A 21,174-nucleotide genomic window follows, 5' to 3' on the forward strand; every position below is an offset into this window, starting at 1 on the left:
TGGGCTCTTTGCCTTTCTCCAGTTTCATTTCACAATATTTATTTTCTACTCACGCCAGATGTCAGTTTGCATACTATTCCTGCTCTGAGAAGCATTCTTGTGGATGCCAGAGGATTATGTTACCCAGTGTATATGTAGGTAGGTTACAAACATGCATGGAGGGCAAAGGTCACATCACTGACTTTTGGACTAATATTGCACAGGCTTATGGAGTGTGTTCTGCAACTTATGCCCAGCTGACAGAGAGTTGCGGCTGACAACATGTGCAACAGAGGAGCCAAGAAAGTGGGTCATGTTGACATTGTTTAATTGGTACATCCTTTACAAAGGAGGCATTCATCTCATGTTTTCCCCTGAATGTTCCTAAAACTTGATAAAAGCACTGCAGTTGGAGAAATTTGTTTGTTAAACCACTTTGAGCAAACATGCTCGCCTTCTTAAAGTTCAGCTCTTGGGTATTTTCTAAGCATCAAAACAGTGGTTTTATATTGTAAATCAAAAGTTAATAGATTCAGTAGATTTAGATAATCCTGCAGGGGTTAGAATGAGAGTTTATGTTGCAAACTATTTTCTGCTACTAAAGACATAAATAATTTCTTTATTCTTGACATACTCTTTTACTCTAACATTTAGAGAAAGCTACTTGTGCATTTATTAACACAGCATTTTTTTTAGATAAGTTGTGTTCCTTTTGTGAGTGCACATCTCTATCTTTGTCAGATGACATATTTCTTTGTTGACTGCAGTGCATCATTGGCCTTTAGTCAATTCTTTGTTGATCCCAAGTGGGAAAATTCAAGGTATTTCAGGTATTGTGTGCAGACAAAGGTGATCAGAAGTAGAGCTGCAGCTATCGAATATTTTAGTAATCGAGTATTCTATCGAATATCCTGTCGATTAATCGAGTAATCGAATAAATCATACTTTTGCTTAATTAAGTTTTAACTCGTCTTGGGTCGTCCCTACAAACCTGCTTCTTTGCAGTTACTGTGGTAACGCCTGCTTGTTACAGCCAACCACCTCTGCTCTACAGCTGCTGACACTCACCATATTACTGACAGGGTCCCAAATAAACTTTTTGATTCACTGGTCAAGGCGGCAGGTAAATTAAAAATACAGGCCAAACATGTTTTAATGGCTGAAATAACAAATACTGTTTTGTGTAGCCGACACATCTGTTACAGTATTTAATTGAGAAAGCATTATGTTCTGTTGAATCAATCACAGAATCAATCATTATGTCAGATAAGGAAATTGAGAAACTTTAAATATATATTTGCTAAATTACTATTCCACAAACAAGTTATCTCTTGATTTAGCTTTGAAGACATTAGAGATTTAATATAATCAGCCTGTTCATTATTAAAAGTGTATCTCTGTCTACTCCTGCAGCGCGTGCATTCAGCGCGCTCACAGACTACAGAGAGGACGTTGCTATCGTTATGTTAGCTGCAAACACGGAGAGAGTGAACGGAGAAAAGCCGACCGTTTGACCGGATCACGTGTTCCCGACTGGGTCGTATGGATCACGGATCAACTGTGTGCTGACTAAAAGTTAAAAGGGGCGCGCCGCGCTCGCGTGTGCGTGTTGTCTGTGTGTCAGAGAGAGGAGCAGGTAGCTGCAGCTACATTAAACGTGTTTTATACTCATACCAAAGTTTTGATGACGCAAAAAAAAATAAAAAAGAAAGAAGCTGCAGAAAGGGAAAGGTAGTAAACTTGACAGTGAGGCAAGGTTTTTTAAGTTTCCAACTTGGGAAAGGGCTTTGGATGGCAAGTAGAGGAGAAATAACAAAGATGCTTTGAATGGCCTGGGTTGCAGTTGAGGAATGCAAAAACATCACTTTCTCTTTAATGTGTGTCTGTTCTTGGCACTTAAGTGTAAGTGTTTTTATTGTGTTAACAACATTGCTAGATTCCCTCATAAAAAGTAGCTAATGCTAACGTCAGAGTCATATGTTGTTATCAAAAGGGGAAAAATCGATTTTATTGAAATTGAAAGTGACTTGCTGGTGCCTTCTCTATGGAGAAAGTTCAGAAGGACCTAGAATGGCGAGAAAAGTATGTTTCAACTTCAAACTGATATAAATGAAGGGGATTTTGAAGATCTTGTGCTCGAATTGGATGTTTGGGGCTTTTTCTACAACTGGTGAGCTGGCTTGCTAGGGAAGAAAGAGCCGGGGGAGACTTGTGTTCTTGTCACACTGAACCATAAACAAGGAACCCAAATGCACAACTGAACACTCGGAAGCAGGTGGTAAATCGATTTAATCCAAAAAACAGGTCGGTACAAGGTAATCCAAAACAGACCGGCAAAGGTATCCAAAAGGCAGGTCAAAAACAGAAACTGGTTAGATAATATTAACAAGAAGAATACAGCGCTGGAACAAAGGTCAAAGACAATACGAGCTGGCACAGAATGAGGGAAAACACAGACACTATATACTGAAAGGGGGGTGAAGTTAACAAGATACTGGTGAGTCACATCAGGTAATCAGCAGAGCGGGAAACACTGGGGGAAGGGTATGCAGCCAACAGACCTGAAACGAGACATAGGGTAAGTATCAAAGTAAAACACAAACACAGGACATGAAACATGAGGGTAAATAAATATAAACAGAACACTCAACTCTGGGATGTGACAATTCTCAGTGCTGTAACTGTTTGCCAATGGTTACAGACATAGTCAGTTTTCTGCCAGGAATTTCCAAGATGCCAATTCCTTCTGGAAGAAATCTCAGAATGTCTCAAAATCTCAGTTGGTGCAACGGCTGCTTGTTGTTGTAAATAATGCTGCATTCAGGTGCTGCTCGGGTGGCCTAAGTTTAAAAAAAAAATTCCCAACTTGGAGAAATGTTATTGTCAAAAGTAATATTTGAGTAAAACGTTGAGCAATATGTGCATGACTAAAAAGTATGTTAACATGAAAAAAACATTTTGAGCAGGTGTTTTATGTGCATTTTACAACTCGGAATCTCTTTTTTCCAATACTACATGAATGCACCAAAAGTCCTTACCTTCAGCAGGAGTGTCATGTGACTCTGTGCATTCTGGGAGTTGTTGAGACAAATACAATTTCTTATACAATTTCATTTTCTCTGTCAAGAAGGCACCAACTTCAAAATGTATTTCACATTTCTACTCTATATATGACCTACAGATTCATGTTTCAAAGGGTGAAGTATCCTTTAAATATGATAAACATCGAGTCATATTGAGTCATATCAAGTAACATCAAATATTGACGTTAGGCAAAAAAATATCAAATTTAGGAGCTGTAATTTCAAATATTTAGATCAGGCAAACAATTCTTTAACCCACAGATTTGGGGAAATAGTGTCATGCAGGGTGTATAACCTGAGGTGTTTCAGCTTAATTTACCTCTCTATACCTCATTCCACTCTTAAAGATTCAGACATGATATGTAACTTTGATGACTGTGGTGCATACATACATGCAGATGATGATTTCAGTTAGTCTAACACAAAAATAAAATCAGTCAGTATAATCTAAATACATGTCTGCGCCAAACAGATTATTTGCAACATAAGTTCAAAATGAACTGTATGTGCCAACCTAAAGGACTTTTTTCTGCGTTTAAGCTGCTGAGGTTGAGTAGAACAGTCTGTTCTTTTCATCTGCAGATTGCCTATTGATTTTGTTGGCCGTGTTACAACTTGCAGAATGTTAGGAGTTGATGGAGGACCTTTGAGAAGTGCTGAAGGGAAAATTCCAAGGATCCTCTTTAAAAGAATGAACAGAGGAAAAACCCACCTGCAGATTCTCAGTTTGTATACTGAGAATCCAGTGGTTCTCAAACTTATTAAGAACATGGACCCCTTTCAGCTAAGACATTTTTCCAAGAACCCCCCTCAATATTGTATTGTTGATAAGCATATATTAATACAATTTATTAATGTACTATGGAGTATTATACAACAATAGAATTAGGCTGCATTTATACTTCCAAGTTGGCTCCGAGGTGTTTTTTATTTGAAGTTTTTATGACAAACATGTTAGGATCATATCAGAGATGATCTATTTGAACAAAACTAAAGTGAGCGGGAGTACTGGACAAAATAGCTGATTTTAATGGTGCAAGAGATCCAAGTTTATAGATATGCTTTTTCAATGATACAGCAGACTCAGAGGGGAGCAGGGGGGCTCTGGGAACTATCTCTGGGACAGAGCCTTCTCCATCGCTGCCCCCTCCCTCTGGAACTCACTCCCCAAACCCATCCGTTCCTGCACTCACCTCCCAACTTTTAAGACCATGCTCAAAACTCACCTTTTTAAATTAGCTTTTAATACATAAACTTCTTCTTTCCCTTCTTTTCTGTTTTTCTGTCTTATACTGTTTCTGTTTTTAACTGTACATTGTGATTTTTACATGTAAAGTGCCTTTGAGCTCTTGTAAAAGCGCTTGCAAATAAAATGTATTATTATTATATTATTATTATTATCTATTTAAAAAATAAAGATCAGCAAACATATTTTTTTTAAATTTCTCAATTTCCTGATCTGATAACATAATTGAATTTGTGACTTAAATCTGTGATTGATTCAACAGAACATAACGCCTTCTCAATTAAATGGACTAGATGTGTGTGTGAGACAAAAACACAATTTGTCATTTCGGCTGGGATAAAACATGTTTGGCCAATGACTTTTTTTCATCTAACTGCCACCTTGGCCGGTGAGTCAAAAAGTTAATTTCGGACCCTGTCAGTAATATGGTGAGCGTCAGCAGCTGTTGAGCGTATTTTGTCTTCAGTCTCATTGTGCAAAATAAATAGTGAAGAATTCACAAATCCAGTATCGTGTATCGTATCGCGAGTTGAGTGAATCTTTACATCCCTACTGTTCAGTGTCCTTTTGGTTGATTTTGGGAAGAAGCCATCCGCATCTTCCACTTTCTCCACGAGCTGTACTCATGCTGTTGGATATCGGTTCTGTCTGCATATACAGGTCCTTCTCAAAAAATTAGCATATTGTGATCAAGTTCATTATTTTCTGTAATGAACACTGACTGTGGGTACTTGACACTGGACTTCAGGCATTTTGCCATTTCCTTCTCCCCAGTCTTCCTCCAGACTCTGGCACCTTGATTTCCGAATGACATGCAAAATTTGCTTTCATCCCAAAAAAGTACTTTGGATCACTGAGCAACAGTCCAGTGCTGCTTCTCTGTAGCCCAGGTCAGGCGCTTCTGCTGCTGTTTCTGGTTCAAAAGTGGAATGCGGCACCTGTAGCCCATTTCCTGCACACGCCTGTGCACGGTGGCTCTGGATGTTTCTACTCCAGACTCAGTCCACTGCTTCCGCAGGTCCCCCAAGGTCTGGAATCGGCCCTTCTCCACAATCTTCCTCAGGGTCCGGTCACCTCTTCTCGTCGTGCAGCGTTTTCTGCCACACTTTTTCCTTCCCACAGACTTCCCAGAGGTGCCTTGATACGGCACTCTGGAACAACCTATTCGTTCAGAAATTTCTTTCTGTGTCTTACCCTCTTGCTTGAGGGTGTCAATGATGGCCTTCTGGACAGCAGTCAGGTCGGCAGTCTTACCCATGATTGCGGTTTTGAGTAATGAACCAGGCTTGGAGTTTTTAAAAGCCTCAGGAATGTTTTGCAGGTGTTTCGAGTTAATTCGTTGATTCAGATGATTAGGTTAATAGCTCGTTTAGAGAACCTTTTCATGATATGCTAATTTTTTGAGATAGGAATTTGGGGTTTTCATGAGCTGTATGCCAAAATCATCAGTATTAAAACAATAAAAGACCTGAAATATTTCAGTTGGTGTGCAATGAATCTAAAATATTTGAAAGTTTAATTTTTATCATTACATCATGGAAAATAATGAACTTTATCACAATATGCTAATTTCTTGAGAAGGACCTGTATATGATGAACTGAGAGGTGAGGGGGCTCTAACCACAATATGACCAAGTATGCCCATATCTGTCGGGTCACCTGCTGCCACCTTGGACTAATTCAACCTTTGACTATACAGTTATATTAGTCCCTTCAGATAATCTTAAGGACGCCCCGATCATCATAAAATAATCTTATAAGATCATCCTGCCGTGTGTGGTGTGTTAAGACTGCTCTCGTCTGGTCGGAAGAATGTCGGGACCGCTCCGATCTCAAATCGGGGATATTCAACATGTTGGATTGTTTTGGCCCGATTTCTCATCATCTGTGGTGTCCACCGAGGGGAAACGAGCAGGAGCCTGTTGACTGGAATCACGTTTGATCTCGAGAGGTTTTGCGAGATTTCCCGACTGATCGGGGGATGTTCGCGAGTGAAATCGGTTCATGTGTGGTGTGTTGCTGTTGCCGTGTGGCCGCATACCACACACTGTATGACCAAAACTATAAAACCTCCGATTATTTATCGCCATGTGTGTGGTCTCTAAAGTTTGGGAAATCGGCCGACAATAGTAAAATCCTGCCTTGTGAAACAGCCTTAAGTATTACCACACAGAGAAAAATGCTCCGTTTCAACTTTTCTCAGTTTGTGACATCACAAGTTGAATTCTAGTAAAAAAAATTCTCCCTCCCCTGGTATCTCCACCCATGGACTCCACATCTATCCTAGAGCAAAACATTTGCACAGGTCTGCCTTTTTATTGTCTCTACAGAGGAGTGATGTATTTTGGGGAAACTCAGGAGGGGTCATTGCATTTAAAGAAACAGACAGAACGATCTTAGAGAGCTGGTTTCAACAAGGTCACAAACGTGCTGTGGTGCTTGATTCATATTATACTTTGACCAAAGCACAACACAGATATTTCATTTAGAGCACAGGGGACTGTTTGAAAAGGTGAAAAAAAAGTACAATGTGTCACCTTTAAAGTAAAATTACAATCTGTATTACACATCATTTAATTTACAGTCATACAGAAGAGGAAATCATTGTCATGATTTACTGGATAGTCTATGACAGGGTTTCTTAACCTTTTTGACCTTGGGGCCCAACATTTTCAGGGCAAGGTAGTCTGGGGCCCAATCAAGTGAATGGTTCTGATTTAACTTTTGCGGTCATTTTTATTTAATAGCTATTTGTGTCACTATGTTGTAATAATGAATACTGTTCTTCATTTGTATGTTTTTAATCAATATATGAACCTATACATAGGCTAATTATGCATAAAACCTTGCACAAGTTAAGATAATTTAATTAATTTTGCTCATATAAAATCATGTTTTAGTGCATGTTTGTCAAATAAATAACACAATATAAACTTAGCAACAAAAGCAATAAAACTAGGTGCTCAATGAAGTTAGGTAGATTTGTTGAAATTAAAATGAGCATTCTGTTTTGTGTAGCGCTGCCCCCGTTGCCGTCATTATTTTTTCGTTTACGAACCTTTCCATTACGTTTCCTTTCAGATTCAGGCCCCGTTTACACGGAGACGCTGTGACAGTAAGATGAAACATTTGGACATGCGCAGTAGTCGAGAACAAACAACAATGGCTGCGGCTATGTGCTTCAGCAGCTATTCGCGTTGTATCGTCTCTTAAAACAGAACCATGATATGATACATCGTATGTGTCGCTGCCGAAAGAGCATCGAATACTTGCGGCAAATAGTTCAACCTTTACCCAAGCACAGGGCAACCATACGCAGCATTTAGGTAAGACTTGGGAGAACTAGTCGCTAAGGAGGATGTTGTGGAGGAAGTGGTTATACTGCTGAGTGTCGCGCGTGTCGCGTTGTAAAGTTCCACTGCCCACTACTGGCCGGGCGTGAGAACTACATTGTTTTCACTCAGGCAAGACCTGCCGTGTAGACGGTCTGTACTTCGAATCCGGAGTGGGGTCGTTTCCATGCGTTTCTGTCACAGCGTCTCCTTGTAAACGGGGCCTCAGGGTAGTCACCTAGCAGAGTTGAGACTTCTCCATAGACGTTAAGCTATATATTCTTCTCCTTCTCGTGATGTAGGCCTACTTCTAACTGGCGCGTTACTGCCTCTGGTGGTCGGAGAGTATATTGCAGGCCAATGATCACGGCCCTTACGGCCCACAGATGCAAACATATTATCACCTCGCGGCCCTGCAGGTGGCGCTCGCAGCCCTTCGAAGGGCCCCATGGTTAAGAAACCCTGGTCTACGACATACTACGTTGCAGTTACCAGATAATCTCAGCAGATTACTGTGTGGCTATTAGGTTTAATGAATTTTTTTATTAGAGGGTAATTTGCATAGAAATAGGCCAATGTTGTCTTTAAATAACAACATGGTAAATAATTACATGGTCCAACCTGATTTGTCAGATTTAGCCTATCAACAATTGATAGTCAAAAGGCTTGTTGTGTTTTTTTGCAGTCATTGACCCTCGTTCTCATTTGAGTTTAAATGACTCATTATATGACAGGACATTATTATCTCAGTAATAATAGGTAAAATATGCAGAATTTAGTTGCTAATGTTTTCATTTAACTATGTAGATAAACATTTCCTAAACCCATGTTATATGTATTTTATTGTTGATTACCTACATTACCTCAAACATTCCCAACAGTTATCACAGCCAGAGAAATCTGTAATTTTATAGTTATCACGGGGCATGTCTTGTTGGCGGCAGCCATGATGAGCCGCCATGACTGATTAGAAATTTCTTAAAGTTTGTATTTTAGTTCAGAAAATATAGAATAGAATTTTTTCATTTCTCCAATTTTCAAATCTACACAGTGCACCTTCAAACACCCACATATAGCTTGAATGGAATTATCCTTGTGCTTGACTTTGAGATTGGCTGTTGACTGGGGCTCTGATGAAGAAATCATAGAGTTCTAGACTATATGGGGTCACCACTAGTTACTTAACCCATTGACGCCTGAGTTTGTTTCCAAGTATTAAAAACATTTTTTTACATGTATTTCTGCTTTCAAGTAGACGCTAAATTAAGTTGAGAAAGTTAATTTGACAATAGCACATGAAATAGATACTACATAAAAATAGCACATAAATAGCACATAAAACGTATGTTGTTCCGTCTTCGACTGGAAAAACTAATGCTTGCAAAAGGTTCCTAGTTATGTATTGAAAGTGCATCAACAGGCAGTGGAGGAATACAGATGCTATTTTGGCTGCATTTGGAGTGGAAGCGGTTTGATGAAAATTCGCGACAATAGGCTGTGGCCACAGACAGCGCTTTTTATGCTCACCTCCTTTTCAGATTGCTTTTCACCAGCGTTAATTGTTGCTGCGTTACGAAAGTTGACTTCTGCTTCCCTTAGCAGAAGGGAAGTTTCAGATTACATAATTTACATATTGAGCAATACTACAGTTCTGTTGGGCAGTGGGCCCATCAGAGAATAAATCTTCATAGAGGCAAATAAGGTGGTGAACAAACCTGCCTGGGACGGGACCTACATTAGGTGTGTTTTAGATAGCTTTGTGTGCTTAATATTTACTTTAATTCAAGAAAATATCATCAAGAAAATATTAAAACAATGTACAGGAGTAATATCCTGACATCAGCAACTGCTCTAAGCTTGGAATTTGTAACCTTGATAAAAGACAAGTCAGACTAGAGTCTCCTCCACCATTGTTGTCAACAAAGCTGATGTTGTAAGCCTTGCCTTGTATTGATTTTGATTAGTCGGCAAGGGAGTAAATAAATTACATGCTGTTCCAAAAGTTTAACTGTTTTTAACAGCGCTTAGACAATAAACAGTTGATGCTAAGGGCGTTTTTCATGGTCACAGTCTTTCTTGTTTTCTCTTTAAATGTAAAAGTCTCAGAACATCTTTTCCACAGTATTTGACTTATAGCATCTGTAACATTTACAGTAGGTCCAAGATAGGCCTATGTCTGTGGGGTGGTGGGATTCCTTGGGCAGATTTGTCGTTTCTAGATAACTGTTTCCATAGATAACAGACCATATCATAATAAAGCATCTATTCTGGATCTGTTCATTCTCTCTTTCCTTTATATCAGTCTAGCTTGGAACATCTAAGCATTTAAATAAATAAAATAAAAACTGCCAATGGATGTTTTTTATACCAAGCTTTGTCCATTATAAACTGTGATTTAAAATGGAAAGCTGCTGTGAGCTGACTCTTTGTTTCTGGTTTGGGACCTCCATTTATAACTGTCTAATTCACTTCCTCAACTGGCAAGTACACACCTAATGCATGCACACTAACAGGTATAATGACAGGGCATCTGCTGAAAGTCTAAATTTGTTGTTGTTTCCCAGTCCATCTCCTCAGCTTATAGAACAATTGCTGGCACTGCCTAATGTTAGTAGGAACGAAAGGGACAAAGGTTTATCTTTTTTAGCACAAGAGGCTGATGTTCTTGTCCATTTCCGCTGATGAGCAAAATGTTACTCTTCAGACATGCTGGTGCCTCAGCCTGCTGAAGTAGCAGAGAGCATTTCCACAAGGAATGAATTAACTTCAATTCTCAAGGGTACTTGCCTTTCCATCTGCACCTCCTCCATAGGGCACAACATAAGGGGGCAAACTGAGTCCAAGCTGCAGCTCATCAGGAGGCTTACATGTATGAAGATATTTTTTTTGCTGGTTTGAAGTGAACCAGCCCCTTAGAAAGGCAGAGAAAGGGGTAGCAGTTGAGAGCCTAAACACAGATTTAAACCAAGTTGGAGCTCTTTGTTCTTTAAGGTGCATTATTTCTATTGAAGAATATTGAACTATGTGACAAATGTAATCCATGAGAACTGTAAAATGTTCACACTATGAGTTTGGTATACATTCCGTTCAAGACAAAACTATACACTTTTGGTTGTTCAAAGAATGACTGTTACTGAAAACAGATAATGAAATAAGACAAACATTGTTATTTCAGACACATTTGTATAATTGTCTTTATCTGAAACATTTTCTGTCTGATCCTGTGGTGGTCTCATTGTCTTCAGCCTCGTTATTAATCAAATTACTCTTTTTGTTCTGGCATCACTTAAGCCCATAGGCATTCCTTAATCGGTCTCCCCTTCTCTCTGTCATGGTTGAAATATAAATAGTCAACCCCTCAGACCTCTGAGTAGTCTGCATTCCTTTGCATATCTGAGCATTAAGAAGTGATGACAGTCTGAAGAAAAATAAATCCTCACAGTCTGTTTTTCTTGAGTTTTGGATCTTAAATGTGTATTTTTCTCCCAAGTAGCATGGTAATGACAAAAACAGCTGTCAGGAATATGTCTTCCCTTCCCACTCCCACTTTACTTCAGAAGCAGTGGGAGGACTAATTTTGACCTCTGTGACCTGTGCAAAGGACTCATGGCTGAAAGGAGGGAGGCAAGGAGAAAGAGGGATGTTTTTCTCTCAGCCACCTGTTTAACATGTTATCTTACAGCTTGTGTTTGCTGTCATAATCCATATTTGCATAACCAGTGTTGTGCCCTTTCTTCCTCTTTAATTTCTTCCTCTTCCTCTTTCCCTTTAATTTGATTTTCAAGGACAACTTCCAGCATTGGCATACCTTTAACTGTGAAAGGGAAAAGTCTTTGGAGTACTGTAGGTGATCCCCAAGGCACACCTACATTTTGACCATAAAGGATGTGACTTAATTTGTGGGGAGTTAAAGCAGATTTCATCATGTTTCTTTCAATGTACAGTACATGCTTAAGAAACAGCCTTAGACAGAAGCACACACTTTCAGTGTACACTGTATTCAGTGATACAATACAATGGTTACAGATTCACAACTGGCCAGGGACTACAACTGGAAATTTGCCGCAAAGGCTAAAGCTGCCCCTTTTATTGTAGTCCACGAGATAATAAACTAACACATTAAATGTTTGTTTTAAATCTCATGGAAAATGTCATCACTCCCCAGCCCAGCCTAAAACTTTATTTCCCAGAATGACATTCCCCTGCAGGCTGCCCCTGTGTAGAAGGAAGATAACTGTTACTCAGTAACTGGGTTATTAACTTGGGGCAGAAAGGTAAAATATGAGGCCACTGTCAGGTTTTTGTGGAAAAGAAGGTACTAACTCCAACAACAGTAACTGAGAAAAGAACGAAGACTTTCTAAAAATGTGTGCCCTCCCGTCTTCATGTCCCTGCCTACAAGCCTGTTATGTATGGTCAAGATGATTTGTAGCACAGGAGTGGTCATGGTTTATGTATGGTCCCCTCTGCTGCTTGAATGTAGCATCAAGTCAAGGCCACATTCCACCTGGCATTCCTGCACGTCTGTTTAAATCTCACATTAAAAGATCCCTTTTGTATCCTCACTCCATTTTAACCGACCACAGTTTGAGAGGACAGGACTGTGTTTCTCCAGGGGACCGTCTTGGCTCCCTTCCTCTTCACCCTGTATACTGCGGACTTCTCCCACAACACGACCAACTGCAGAAGTTCTCTGATGACTCTGCCATTGTTGGCCTCATCCCCAATGGGGACAGAGAACTTAACCGGGACTTTGTGGACTGGTGCCAGCGGAACTGCCTCCAAATCAACGCGGCTAAAATCAAAGAGTTGGTGGTGGACTTTCGCAGACACAGACCCACTTCCCACGATGAACATCCAGGGAAAGGACATTGAGATAGTGGACTCTTATAAGTACCTGGATGTTCACCTGAACATTAAGCTGGACTGGACTGACAACACACAGGCTCTCTACAAGAAAAGCCAGAGCAGACTTCACCTGCTGAGGAGACTCAGGCCCTTCAGAGTGCAGGGGGCACTCCTGAAGACTTTTTAAGACTCAGTGGTGGCATCAGCTATCTTTTACAGAGTGGTCTGCAGGAGCAGCAGTACCACGGTTGCGGACAGGAACAGACTGAACAAACTGATGAAGGCCAGCTCTGTCCTGGGCTGCCCCCTGTGGATGTGGTAAGAGACAGGAGGATGATGAAGAAGCTATCATCCCTGATGGAGAATGTCTCCCACCCCCTGCATGGTAACATGGTAACTAGGGCTGGGTATCGATTCAGATTTCCCAAATCGATTTGATTCAATTCACAAGGACCCGATTCGATTCGATTCACGATTCAATTCGATTCGATTCGGTTAAGGATATTTCAGTCACAGTACCAATTTTACTTGAATAATTTTAACTCTAACTTGGTGCATTATTGAATATTATTGTTGAATTAAGCCCAAAGCAGTGCCATTAATCGTGTACTTTTTATTAAACATGACCTGACCAAAACAAAAATGTAATAATTTAAATCAAATCACAAGGTAGGCAGTGTAAATAAGGTGGCTACAAACACATTGTAAACTGAGGACATTCACTTTGCTGCCTGTGACTCACAAAGGTTTTGTGCAATATGACACATTGGTTGCAAAAAAAATCTAACAACTGTATCAGAAGAGAAACAACCAAAAGAGACACTCATACAAATGAATAAATAATTAATAAATAAAAGTAAACAACCAGAAATTTAAAAGGTTCTGAGTTGTCTTATAGTGCAATAAGTCAGGTTTTTGGTACATGTCGGAAAAGTAGTAAATTCCTGTGAATAGTAAACTTCAAGTATACAATAAGATACTGAAATGCCCTGTCTAACAAAATGTTAAATAAAATTCTATTTTGCTTTTGAGGCATTTTCATCCTGAACTCTGAACTTCCCCTTGTGTGTAATTTCTGTCAGACTGTCACTGCACTGACAAAAATCAAAACAAAACATCAGTGCAGAAGATTCTTTTGGCCTCTTTTGTGGGGAACCCTCCTCCTCAATAGGCTCAAGGGAGCTGTCTCTCTGCTGTACAGTCACAGTTTCCTCAGCTGCATCAACAGCAGATTCTTCCTGTTGAAAGATGAAAATATTCAGGAATAAACTTAATTGTAAAAATCAATTAGGCACTCACTGTGGAAGTCAGCTGTTTAATAATGCTGCTAATACAAAGAAACAAAGTATCTATATTTTACTTCTATACTTGTAATGTAACTTACATTAGATGCCTTTGCCTCCATTTGTTCCCCACCAGCAGCTTCAGCCATCAGTCTAGAGAATGTGTCATCACGGGCATCATCAGACAAGAAAGGAAGGGCCTTGAAGCGAGGATCTAATGCTGACGCTACATACAGCTTCTCCTTCAGGTTCAAGGTTCAAGGTTCAAGGTTCTTTATTTGTCAATTCCAAAATATGTCAGACATACAGTGAAATCGAAGGGCCACATATTTTGAAGAGATTTAACATATTTAAATCACATTTATATCATGACATTGGATATTGTAATATATATGCATGCACAGCAAGACAGACACTTAGGCATACCTTGAATTTAAGTTGTCATATGCAGCAGCCTTGAAGTCTTTAATCACTGTGGAGTCGTGGGGGGCACAGCTCATCCTGTCCAGCAGCTGCTTGTGCAGAGCCGATAGAGTTGGGGACATCTCCTCTGACATTACCAGTGTGGCTGCTTTCAGTGGCTGCAGAGCTTTCACCACATCTTCTGCGACTGTTATGTCAGCCTCTGTCAAGGTGCAGAGATCCTTTTCGTTCCTGCGTACTTCAGGTGACAGAAGAGCTGCTGAGATTGCTGGCTGCTGCTCTAGGAAACGGCCCAGCATCTCCACTGTGCTGTTCCACCGTGTCACAACGTCAACAACCAGCTTATGTACAGGCAGGCCCAATAACCTCTGCTTCTCTTTAAGCTTGTGGCTTGCTGTGGTGCTACGATGAAAAAATGATGCGATGCGCCTCACTCTGCCGAGCAGGCGAGCAACAGCTGGGACTCTGAGAGCTGCTTGCGAAGCTAAATTCAGAATGTGTGCGAAACAGCCGACGTGCAACAGGTCCATCATTTCCACAGCACGGACAATATTCGCAGCGTTGTCCGTTACGATGGCTAGCTCTTTGTCCGTCAGCTCCCATTCTCCTATCGCTTCGAACAACAGTTCACGTAAATTACACGCCGTGTGGCTGGTTTCAACCGTCCTAGTCTGTAGGACATGAGACATGAGAGTCCACTCATTGTCAATGTAGTGAACAGTAATGGTCAGATATGAATCCGTTGCTCTGGATGTCCAACAGTCACAAGTTAGGGCAACTCTCTCTGCTAACTTAAGCGATGTTGCGATGCTATGTTTCACGTCTGCATACATGTTTGGGATTGTCACTTCACTTAACTGTTTGAGTGTTGGTATAACGTAGCATGGCTCCAGAGTCTTTATAAGGCCGCGGAAACCATCATTTTCAACAACGCTGTATGGTCGTATGTCCTTGCATATAAATGTTGCGACAGCCTCGGTTATTTTCTGGGCTCGCGGAGAGTTTGCTGGTAACTTACATACAAATGCCTTCTCCAGCTGCGTTTGCTTCGGGTCCAACGTCTTTGCAGACTGCGTTTCCGGGTGGTGTCTCGATAATTTCGGAGATTCGTTGTGTTTCCACAATATTTCACCTCCACGCTGCAGATCTTGCATATAGTTTTGCTCTTGTCCAGTTCATTGCTGCCTTCGTGTTTTTTAAATCCAAAATGCATCCAGACATCCGCCTTCAAATTTGTTGATAGTGCCTTCAGTGCTCCCGCCATGTTTAATAACGCTCGCGCTCCTCACCGAGTGACGAGATCTTGTGAGATCTCTGGCTATCAACGCACGACTACTCAGCTTTAAACTGCAGGCTGCATTACACACAGTAAAAAGGACAATTAAATAATCGATTTTAGGATTTTATGAATCGATATCGGGCCATTCAAAGGAAAATCGAATCGATTTATCGATTTTTTTAACCCAGCCCTAATGGTAACAGCACTGGGCAGCTTGACAGGCTCCGCCCCTCGCGGTGTCTGAAGGAGAGATACCACAGGTCCGTCCTTCCTGCTGCAGTCAGACTGTTTAACCAAGCCTGCTCCCAGTAGATCATAAAACACACCAAGCTGGACAATTTACTTCTAATTCTTGTGCAATAAAAATGTTATAGGATGTCACCTGATCCTATTTGTATTTTTAAATTTGATTGCATTGCAATAATTATCTATGTAGCAAATTGTGCAATAACATTCCATCCTTATATGTGTGATGATGTGCATGATAATGTTCACTGTTTATACCAGGGGTGGGGAACCTTTTTCATATCAAGGGCCATTTCAATTTTTATAAAGTCCTCAGAGGGCCATACTAGTTTGAACACATACCTAGAGATGCAAAAAAAAGGACAAAAAAAGTCTATAACCACTGTGTTACTAAGCCTCATGATTGCTGCATTTCTATGCATGCCAGGCTCACCTAGTGCAACGGCTGGAACTGTTTCTCTTTGGCGAGGTGTCTGATTCCAGCTGGCTGTGATGATGATGCTACTCGAAGCTGGTTTTCCAAGTTTGGGTTAGTCAGTCTTGAGCGGAAGCGAGTCTTTGCAAGAGTCAGTTTTGAAAAGAACTGTTCACAGCGGTACGTTGTACAAAACAGAGATGCAAACTTCAGGGCATGTCTCCTCAGGATGGGAACATACTCAAAGTCTCTTGCAGTGTCCTTCAGTGTTTTTTCAATATCTTTTGCCATGTCAGTAACCCTGTCTGCAACGGTTCGTCGAGACAAACTGACGCTCTGCAATAATTTCACTTTGTCGGGCGCGAGAAGCTCCGCGGCCGCTACGAGGCACTCCTTCACAAACTCTCCTTCGGCATGAGGTTTCAGCTTTGTGGCTATTATTCCCCCACCACAAAACGTGCACGCGTAATATTCTCTCTGTCGGTCTGTGGTCGTGTAAAAGCTGCTTGTTGGGCATCCAAACTCCGACGAAGAGCATTAATTTTATCCAAACGCATTTGTCCTCTCAACTCGTGGAGTTTAGCATGTTTCGAGCTGTAGTGGCGCTCGACATTTGCCTTTTTCATTACTGCCAGCGCCTCGCCACAAACTAGGCACACTAGCTTGCCTGTCACTTTGACAAAGAAAAAATCATTTGTCCATTTTTCCTGAAATACGCGGCCTTCTGCATCCACCTTCCTTCTCTTGACAGTCGCCATGGTGCATCACTTGTCATCTGTCTCCGTGTCAATCACTGCCGAAGCATCACGTGCTGGATTCACTGACCCTGACGTTGGCTCGGACATAAATAGCCGTCTGTTTTGTCTCAGAAAAATATTTTTTCCACATTTTTTGTCTACTCAAACTATGAGTGTAAAATTTTAATGCGTTGTGGGCCGTTTGAAATGGTTTCGCGGGCCACATACGGCCCGGAGGCCAGAGGTTCCCCACCCCTGGTTTATACAGACTAAGTTACTGGCTCTTACTAGCATTTCAACTGTACCTTTTTGATGCATATGACTAGCTAGCTAGCTCTTTAATTATTGTTTTTGATGCATATTTTTTTTCTACACTTTTATATTTTTATCTATTTTAATTTTTGCACTGTTATTTTCTTCTGCTATCTTGCTTTGCTGCTGTAAAACCTAATTTCTCCACTTGCGAGATGAACAAAGGATTATCTTATTTTACCTTTTAGTAAGCATTCTGGTCCCGTTGACAGTGGGTTGTTTTTTTAAATTTTAACAACACCTCTTCAAATACCTTAAACGTTTTGTTAAGGTATTTGGTAATGTTTGGCCTTGATCATCCCCTCACACATACAATCTTATTCTGTGTGTATGTGTAGTGTGTGCGTGTGTGTGTATATAATTCACGGATGAACGAGAAGAGGCCTTTTTGTTTGTTTGGTTTTTTTTACCAGGAAAAGGCAAATATGATAGGATAAAAAGGGAATTAACTGTCAATTATCTCTCAGCTTTAAAGTTCTAAAGGTCTGAGGCTGGGGATTAGTGCTGGATCAAATCACATTTTCAGTATTTTAGATTAGGATTGAACTGGACTTGAGAGATGAGTAGGAAGCTGGAACGATTGAAAACGAGGTGATACACCTCAAGGGGCCTGTCGCAATATGTAATAAATTTTAATTAAAGATTCAGACAACATGTAAACATAGTCACGTTATGATAGGGCTGTGCTGTCGCTGAATGTTTTAGGCTCTCCTTAAACAACTAAATGCCCAGTCAGAGATGATGTACATATAAAGTTCAGGTATCAGTCTAAGAAACCCTGTCTGTGTGTGATGGATAAATAGTTATTCTTGTGTAGGAAGTATTACAGAAAATAGTCAGAGCAGGAAGTGTATGAAACATGTCGCTTAGCCCGTTTTTCTGACATACAGAGCAGGTTAGAAGTTTCTTACTTTAGAACAATGTAAACATGTATGACTCCTTTCAAAGAGTTTTAAGTAATATATATGATGTACTCTGTTCAAAATGATCACTATAAGCAACAGATCATTTTGGAGGAACAGATTGGCCAGGCAACGAGGTGCCTGTTTGCTCACAACATTTAAATTTATTTAACAAAAATTACTGATTTAGTCCAGAGAGATGGTATCAAAGTCTGATTTGAGTTGACTGGACTCTTTAATTAGACTCTTTCTGGCAGAAGTTGCCTTGAGTAACATGCATTGCAAAAACATAGGCAGCCTTTGTAACGCCGCTGTAACTACTCAACTAGCTCATTAGCTGAACAACTCTGCCTCTATAACATTTTGATGTCGAGGCATAACAGAAGCATAAAGGTCTGGTACAGAAATGGAAAAGGGAATAAGGTATCACTAAATGGTCATTTCCTGGGCCACATGTTGGTATCTGAGACTGCTTGGTATCTTATCTTGCCTCAAGTATCTCTAATTATCTTAGCTTGTGAAAAAGAGGTTGTGTATGTCTCTGTCTATGCAATATGGCCTGTCCATCATGATCCAAAATACTTAGATGTGTCACTATCAATGATTCTTTTAAGCCACTCCACAAACCTGCCAAGTATCAGTTGGGATCAAGTCTGTAATAAATCACAGTGTCTGCATAATTGCAGAGACCACTTTATCTTATACAGACCAGACTGATAATAAGTGTTTGTGTAAAGCTCAGGTTAGCTACTTTGCTTGATGAGCTTGACTCATTAACACGTTGTCACCCTTTTCTGCCTAAACACTTACACATTGAGGGAGATATGTGTGAACCTGTGGGGGAACTAATGGAAGTTACATGGTTATTTTTACGTGCTTAAGTGAGACTTTCGGGCATTCCTCAGATATCTGTGACCATATGCTCCATCTCGGACTGTCCCTTACTAAGAATATACATAATTTGTCAGATTTTGCCTATTGTCGACTGATAGTTGAAAGTCTGTTTTTTGCTCTCATTGATAAATGATTCATGCTCTAATTTGTGTTTAACCACATCATTAAACTACGTATTTTCTAATCTTATAACAATCAGCAATACAGCTGGTATAACTCTATCCATAATTTTTCTCATCAAGTCCACATTAAGGTGACCTCATAACAACCTTACACATGTCCAATACAGAAGGCACAAACCCTGAGGGCCCAGTGTGTGCAGGTCATATCGTTGACAAACAGCTTCTTTTAACTTCACCATTTGAACATTTGCTGTACTCTGCTGATCATAATATTCCACTTAAAATGATTCCCCACAATTTAAATCCAGTAAAAGATTGAACCCAAAGACATTACAACCAAAATGGTCCAAACAACTGTTAAAAAAAACTCTGCTATTCTGCTAACCTTCTGCTAACTTTTCATAACTAATTTATCTACACTAAGGAGATTGATTTGAAGTATGAGTGCTTTTCAGAACTGCATTTAAAGTATTAATAAACTGATATGCATGCCAAGATAGGCTAGGAGGCATGAATTATTTGGAGAAAAAAAGTAAAATCTATGTCAAATTAGACTGTAAGACTGGCAGTGGGCTAAGGCTTTGAAAAACGAGTCCTCGAGTATTCCATACAATATACAGTTCGTAGTGTTAGCCCTAGTGTCATCCCTAAGGTTTTTTATTTTAACGTCTTCTAGTTAAATCCTTACTATTCTACGCCTATGTTTCATATTGCATTATTCTGTAGAGAGTATTCATTCTGTTGGTGGAATTACTTGAAATGAGCACTCGATGGGACATTTCTTTTGTTTTAAGAAAAGTACAAGGGGATCAATGTTTAATCCAAACCAATAGGTATGATGTATTTCTGCGTGGTATAACATAATGATAGTGTAACTTAATTAACATAGAAAATCCCTTGTTGTTTTTTTCCACACAATTATAGATATAGAAACATTAGTCCAATTTGCAGGAACATACAAATACAAAATACAAAAACACTTACTTTCGTTTTCATTATATTATATTTTTTAAGATGCAGCTGCTCCATTCATTAATGGTTGTTCTTACAAGTGGCATAATAACACATTGAGTACAAACTACTGTAAATTTATGACAGCTTTTTAAGGAGGGTTTTATGACATTGTTTGCAAAACCTTATGTGTGAATAAAAAGACAGAGTAGAATGGAATGCACAAAATGTCCTCCTTAAAAAACGTGCTGTGTTTACACCATAGAGGAGAAAGAGGATTTCACTGTTAGTCATGCCAAGGCTTATTCTGACCCCCACACCACAAGTCACTGGGCTTGTCCTTCTTCTAGTCTCGCTCACAATTCTGAGCAGGTTTAACTTGAGCAGGTTTTTCATGTGCATTTTACAACTAGGAATCAATTTTTTTCGATACCACATGAATAAATAAATAATTAAAGTTAATTTATTGCCATCAACAGCTGTTCTTGAAAGTTATAATAAATATAAGAACCATCCTAAAAATCATCATAATGATAAGTTATTAAGATGAAGATCTAGGTGAAACCTTTACATAGTTTACTTTCATGGCAGACTTTTTTGTAGCGTAATTAATTAAGATACTAATTTTCCTTGGGGCACCATCTTCCGTTAAACGGAATGAAAAAATAATGAATTGATCAGTTTCATCCTCAAAGGGGTCAAACTTTTCAATCAATAAATATCACAGACAACGTTCTACACGATGAAGAGTGAATCTGTTACAGAAATGGTGAACAATAATGCAGAATAATATAAAAGATTACAAGGTTTTATGATTATGATGATGATCTAAATTACTGTATGGTTTTGATTCTAATTTCATGGTGGCGTTATAAAGGTACAAAGTACAAATGGTTGGTAATGATTTAAAGAAAAATGTGAATGAAAAAAAATTTGGTGACTAGAGGATTTTTTACTTACTTGGAGTGAGTGTTTGACAACGACCCTTCCTCAAATTTCTCTCTCAAGGCAGAAGCCATCACAGGACCTTATGTTCGTGGTGTTCAGTCAAAGTTCCCTGCGCAATCCACGCTCCACAACTTCAGAGATGAATTTCTTAGTTACTAAACCCAAAGAATAAAA

At 39.8% G+C, this 21,174-nt stretch overlaps 1 protein-coding gene across 2 annotated transcripts in view; it reads left to right on the forward strand.

Annotated features, from left to right (window-relative positions):
• Positions 1 to 21,174, forward strand: part of LOC306832157 (CD166 antigen homolog) — a 58,764-nt gene that overhangs the window by 17,305 nt on the left and 20,285 nt on the right. The gene's annotated exons all lie outside the window — the stretch shown is intronic.

Source organism: Symphodus melops (assembly GCF_947650265.1).
Source record: "Symphodus melops genome assembly, chromosome: 11".
Taxonomy (NCBI): domain Eukaryota; kingdom Metazoa; phylum Chordata; class Actinopteri; order Labriformes; family Labridae; genus Symphodus; species Symphodus melops.